Source organism: Epinephelus lanceolatus, chromosome 4 (assembly GCF_041903045.1).
Source record: "Epinephelus lanceolatus isolate andai-2023 chromosome 4, ASM4190304v1, whole genome shotgun sequence".
Lineage (NCBI taxonomy): Eukaryota > Metazoa > Chordata > Actinopteri > Perciformes > Serranidae > Epinephelus > Epinephelus lanceolatus.
In genome coordinates, this window is record NC_135737.1 from 36,897,487 (window position 1) to 36,903,675 (window position 6,189).

Here is a 6,189-nt window from a genome sequence, read left to right on the forward strand (position 1 = left end):
TTTTTAAGTTGCCAACCACCGGCAGCATTTTCTTTAACCATATCCACTAATCATTTACTTTTTTTCTCATTTCCTTATGTCAGTTTGAATTGTATAATGAAAAAAAGAAGAATGCTTCCTCCCACAGTCCAAAGACATGCAGGTTAATTGGTGACTCTAAATTGTCCGTAGATGTGAATGTGAGTGTGAATGATTGTCTGTCTCTATGGGCTCTAGTTTCCCGGCGCGGCGCAGGGTGGCAAACCCCGCGCAGAGCTAGTTTCGAGCGGCGCAACCCTAGGCGCACTCAGTTTGGTAGTTTGGCAGACTGAGGTGCGCTGAGATGGGTGTGGTGGCGCAGCAGGGGGAGGTGTTGACATATCCAGCTTGGCGCAGTGACAGTTTTGTGCCAAAAGGCTTCGCCAAAGGTGCGCTAAAAGCTCGCCATCTGAAACCAGGTCTACTGTCAGCGCAGTTTGGCTGACCGGCGGACAGTCCACACGTCACCAAAACCAATGTCAGGCACATTAACGATGCAATAAATAGACACAAAACCACTATTCAATGCAACTATCTGCAATCAGCACATAAATGTATCTCTATATCAACTGTCCCGTCACATCTGATGTCAGATCAAAGGGGATTGGCACCGTTTGGCACATTTGGCACGCATAATGGAAACCCAACCTGATTTGATTAACACAGCTGCAAACTAATGAGTTCACATCCCTCTCAGCCAACCACAAACAGCCACAGCATCAGATAGGGAGTATATATTCAGCATCTGTCATCTTAGAAAATTCAAAAGAAAAGAAACAGAGTGAGACTGCGAGAGAGAAAGAGAGCGCGTGCGCGCACGAGAGAACTGCAACATTGATTTACAATTGTGGTGACCTCCTCCCAGGCTACCTTTGCATCATCAGCCCGTGGAGGTCTGCTCACAGTTCCATATATTCGGACACTGCGAGCTTGGACCTCCCGGACCAAAACATCAGTTTCCTCCTGGGAGAAGTTTGGCCGTCTGACGCTGCTGCTCTCTTCTGCCATGACAAATTGAGTAAACTCTCATTATGCCTTCGGGCGGCGCATTTAAGGGCGAGGAGAGGGGCTCATTTGATTGGTGTGATGTGTGTAAAACCCACTCCACGCCTTCTCTCCTCCCTCCTTCCGACTTGTGCAGGTAGGAGGGACGGAGATGGGAAAGAGGAGTAGCTGCGCCAGCACGCACAGTGTGCCAAACTTGCAAAATCCGCCTGGCCACACCCAGTCGGCGAAGCACAGGTGCGCTGCACCTCCACCTCGCCCGGTCTGCGAAACTAGAGGCCTATGTGTCAGTCCTGTGATAGTCTGGTGACTTGTCCAGGGTGTACCATGCCTCTCACCCAATAGCCCCTTTTACACTGCCAGATTTTCGGCGAATGTTGGGCCGTTTTGCTGGCAAGCTGCGAGCGTTTAGACACACAGAGCTGGATTGGCGAGTTGATCCGAGGTGCCCAATTTTCCGCCCCATAGGGTAGACATATTGGCGGAACCTTTTTGGTATAAAAAGAACAGGGCACCCTTCCGCAACAGGAGGGGCTGTTGATGACTTGTGGGAGGAGCTGTTGATGACACCACACATGCGACCCACCGGCGGTGGATAAACAGGAAACAGCTGATAGCAGGAATTAGCGAGCAGCTAGTAGCAAGAGGGAAACACGAACCTGACAGACACTGTAAAGATGAGCAACTGGGGAGACAAGGAATTGCGCGCCCTCCTTGTCCTCGCAAAGGAAGAGGCCATTAACTGTCAGATGACGGGGACGGTGAAGAACAGGCCAACTTATGAGAGAATTGCCGAAGGACTGAGCAGCTGCAGCTTCCCTCAGAGTACGTCACTGTTTACGTCACACACTGAGCTACATGTTTTATTACTTGCTCACACCCCTCATTGCCCCAAAAAAGGCACATTCTGTATAAACAAAAGTAGGTAGGTGGCGTTTTGCTGCACTCCCTGATTTTGTTTTTATACTGCCAATGCTGAAAGAAGACAGATTGGGCTTTTCTGCAAATTTGCACAATTCCTGTTTATGTCAGCTGGGATAGGCTCTAGCCCCACTGCGACCCCTAACAACAGGATAAGCTGTTATGGAAAATGAATGAATGAATGAATGAATACTCTCTATGAGGTAAAGCAGAACACATTGTCATGTTCTGTGATTGTTTAATGTTCTTTTGTCTCCCTCTCCTCTGTGGTTGTCTTGTTGATGTGTCACTGTCACTGTCATGGCGATCCCATTTCGTCCCACCAAACTCGTTTGCGTCTTCGTCCAAATCAGATGCAGAATGTTGATCGAAACAGGAATTGTCGGAGTCTGAGTCCATCAACATCTCCATGGCTTAACGCAAATTTTTGCATCGGCGCCGGCATTTCCGTGCAGTTTACAAGCTGCTACATTTCAGTAAACAACATATTCGCGGATCTTCGTCTTTGTTGTTTTTAGACACGGCAGTGCTGTTCTATTTCACAAGATGTGTAACAGCAACCCCATCATATAACAGTGGAAACATGGATTGCCTGAATATGTCGTCAATTGCAGGGAAGTGTTCTGTCATAAATGATGGAAAATCTCGTCAATGGTGGGGATAGTTTTAATTCTATGTTTACCTTAATGACTGGAAGTTAACCCAGAAACTATTCAGACCAGCTTCTCCAGAGCAGTGGTCCCCAACTGGTGGGTCACAGTCCAAAAGTGGGTCGTGGGCCCAATATGAATGGACCGCAAGTGACTCGCAAACATTAAATTTCCAGCACAGAGCTTTTATTTTGTAGTTCTGTTTCATGCTGTAGAGTGAGTGACTAACAACAGCTACTTGACAGAGACAGCAAACTAGCTCAACAGAAGTATGATACTGTGTGACCTTGAAGTAACGACTAAGGAGAAATCTGGACCCATGGCCGAACCAGTTGGGAACCACTGCTCTAGAGAAGCCAACATAGACATGCAAACTTATTATTTTTATGCAACTTCTCATGACATGTAATGCTGGTTTGGAGTCCTATCTGCCTGTCTGCTGGAGGTTGTCATCATTAAATTATTTGGGAAGCTGTCATCTCAATGGACTGCAGATGTCATGACGTCAGTATGCTGCTCCAGGATTGGCTGAACCTCGGCTGACTTGTGAGCCCATCTGTTTAAGTAGGGTTCAATGTCAAGTTACTGATTTTGTCTGCATGGTGGAGGCACACTGGGAAATAGATGCTTCATTCATACAAATCATTACATGCATGTATTGGGACTAATGTCCGGTGCCAGGCCACTTGTAAACTGTCCTCAAAAAGCTAAGTTGCTTATTACAAATTAGATTTTTTTCAATCAAAATACAGCATTGGGAGCAAGTTGAATTCCACTGAGTGTGAAGAAAACCACTTGAAAGAAACATATCAACGGTGGAGATGAACTTTTGTTTCCTTGTGTTCTAAATGCACAAGAAAATGCCACAGTTATATTGAAAGGACCTGCCTAAAGTCTTTCTATGAACATTTCATTTTCTATCATCCTAAAATTGTCTTCAAACGTTTGTTTATATGTCAGTTAATTTGTGAAGATTGCGGCAACACAATCTGCAGCTTCCACTGATCTGACAAAGGCCATGTTGACACAAAATGTACATAATCATATCCACCTCTCGTTAAAAAAACAGGCAGTGCGAACACTGGTGTGTGTGTCTGCACTGAGGCAAAGACACAGAGGACAAAAGTTCAGCACTGCAGCTAAAGTGGCCAATTACTGTACATGTCTGGGCATGTTGTACATCTATTCCAGGGAATCAGTGTCTACTTTGCAAATGTAATTAGCTCTTACTTTCTTGTCTAATGTGTAATATTAATATTCTAAATGCTTCACATCTAATGTAACAACATGTTTGTTTCTCATATGAGTTGAAAGTCTGTGTCATAATTCTCTCAGCAGCTTTATGAGTTTTCTTCTTTTCTATTAAATCACAGAACAATAGTTTCACACTGCAGCATCCACAATAAAAACAGTCCTGTTAATGTTTATACTGTATTCATTTCCACTGTGTTGAGGGTAAATCTGTCAGCTAATGATCTGCACGTCACTGTCACATGAGTCATGTAGCTGTGAGAGCATTCTGCTTCAACCAAAGGTTTCCCTCAGAGAGCAGGCGACTTAAGCTTTGCTGTTGTCTCCATCTGCTGGGACGTTGGTGTCATGATTTATTAGCTCATCTGAACTGCTGCAAGAAGTTTGAGTGTGTTTATTGTAGTCTGCTACAAAACATCTGTTGAGCAGTTTTGTAATTAAGGATTGTTTGGACATTGTATATTTTTACATCTCATGTTAGATGATAAGATAGAATATAATGTCCAAACAATCTATGATATTAATTATTTGCCTGGTGAGGAATGGGGCAGTAAGATCGGCAGTCCTTGTTGGACCAAAATATTTTTATTATTTCTGTAAAGTCTTGGTCTCTAAGATGTTCATATTGGCCGCATGGAGTTAGGAAGTGCAGCTCTGTCTCCACTGTTCTCTGGTCATGGTAAGAATGCAACCTGTCCTCTCTGGGCAGCCAGGTCTTCCGGAGTCTGCCTACTCCCACTGCCAGGCTGTGCTCACTCGGTCTGTACTTGTTTTCTGGGATTATATTAGTTCTCTCCAATAATCTATGTATTTCTCTTTTTCTTTCATCATAATTTGGATAGGTCTAATTTTCTGTTTGTAAGTGTCCTGAGTGCTGTGATGGCTTAAAGGGGCAACTTTGGTTAAATATCACCTGGCCCCTGTTCCCCCATGTTGTACCCAAAGCCCCATTTCCACCAAACACTTTCGGTATGGTACCTTTGGAACCAACAGTAACCCTTCAGACATGGACCCTAGCGTTTCCACCACAAACAGTACTCTTAAATGTGGGCGGGGTTGTTGTCACTCACTGCTCTCATGTATAAAAACTAAAGTAATGGTCAAAGTTGTCACAGTGAAATTTAAGGTGTGTTGATGGATTCATGCCATCAACTCATGCATTGAGTAACATTACAAGTAAACGTTCCACCTTAAAAGTCACCGTGAATTATTTTTTCTCAGACTCCAGCTGCTACAAGAGGCAGCAAAACACCCTTTATGTTATAGTAAGACACATAAAAGGCCTTCATTTCTGAAGTCCAGCAACTACTCTATTAATAAAAATAATAATGTAAAACACAGAGCAATTTGAAGAGGTGTGTCTTCAGTTGTTTTTTGTTTTTTTAAGGAGACCACAGACCGTAAACCTAATGGAGGAGAGTTTCATAGTGTTGGAGCCACTACTTAAAAGGCACATTCACCTTTTCTCCTAGTCCTAGAAAATAAAACTCTCCACAGTGTGAACAGTGGTTACATAAGTCTAAAAACCAGTCACAACAGCCCTGAGCAGAGTGACCATCTTCTACTGACCAATCAACAGACTGCAGTGTTCACAGCTCCACCTTTTAGTACCAGATCTGTGTGCTAGGTACCCCAACCAAGGGGGGACAAAAATTAGGACGGTACGGACGGTTCCATTGGTACCATCCACAACTTTTCACAGTGGAAACAGAAAGAAAATGTACTGAACTGAACCATATCGTACTGCTCAGTGGAAACCATAGACTGTAGGTGGAAACGGGGCTTAAGTGAATAATAAGAACAACAATTTTTGAAATTGATCCACAGCGAGACTGCTGCAGTGATCAACGGCCAAACCAGCTGCAATGTAATCCCTGCAGGCAACTAAGCACCATCTATTTCCATGATCTAACTGTGCTTGATTTTGCCACTGACATGCTCAGATTGTCTCTAAGTGTCTGACAATGTCGATCTCTTTGTTAAAGACTGTTTAAAATACCGGACTGGTCCTTTAAGTGGTTGATTGGTCGCTTGTCCCCAGGACCAGTAGGCAGTCTATTCTAATCTATTCTATTCTGTTCTATCTATTCATGGACTGTCCAGTCTACTCTTTTGTAAAGTATATTAATAGGCATATTATGCTTACTCTGTGACTGTAGCCTATTGTTCCTTAGCAAGTTTAGTTAGCCTATATTCTATTCTATTCTTGTATTGTTTAGTCTGGTCTTGCCTCGTCTTGTCCGGTCTAGTCTGTTTGGGTCTATTCGCCCATCCCATATTTGCTGGTGCGCTGTGTCCCATCGGGGCTTCATACCGCAGCTGTCACTTTAAGAGACCTGTGCGT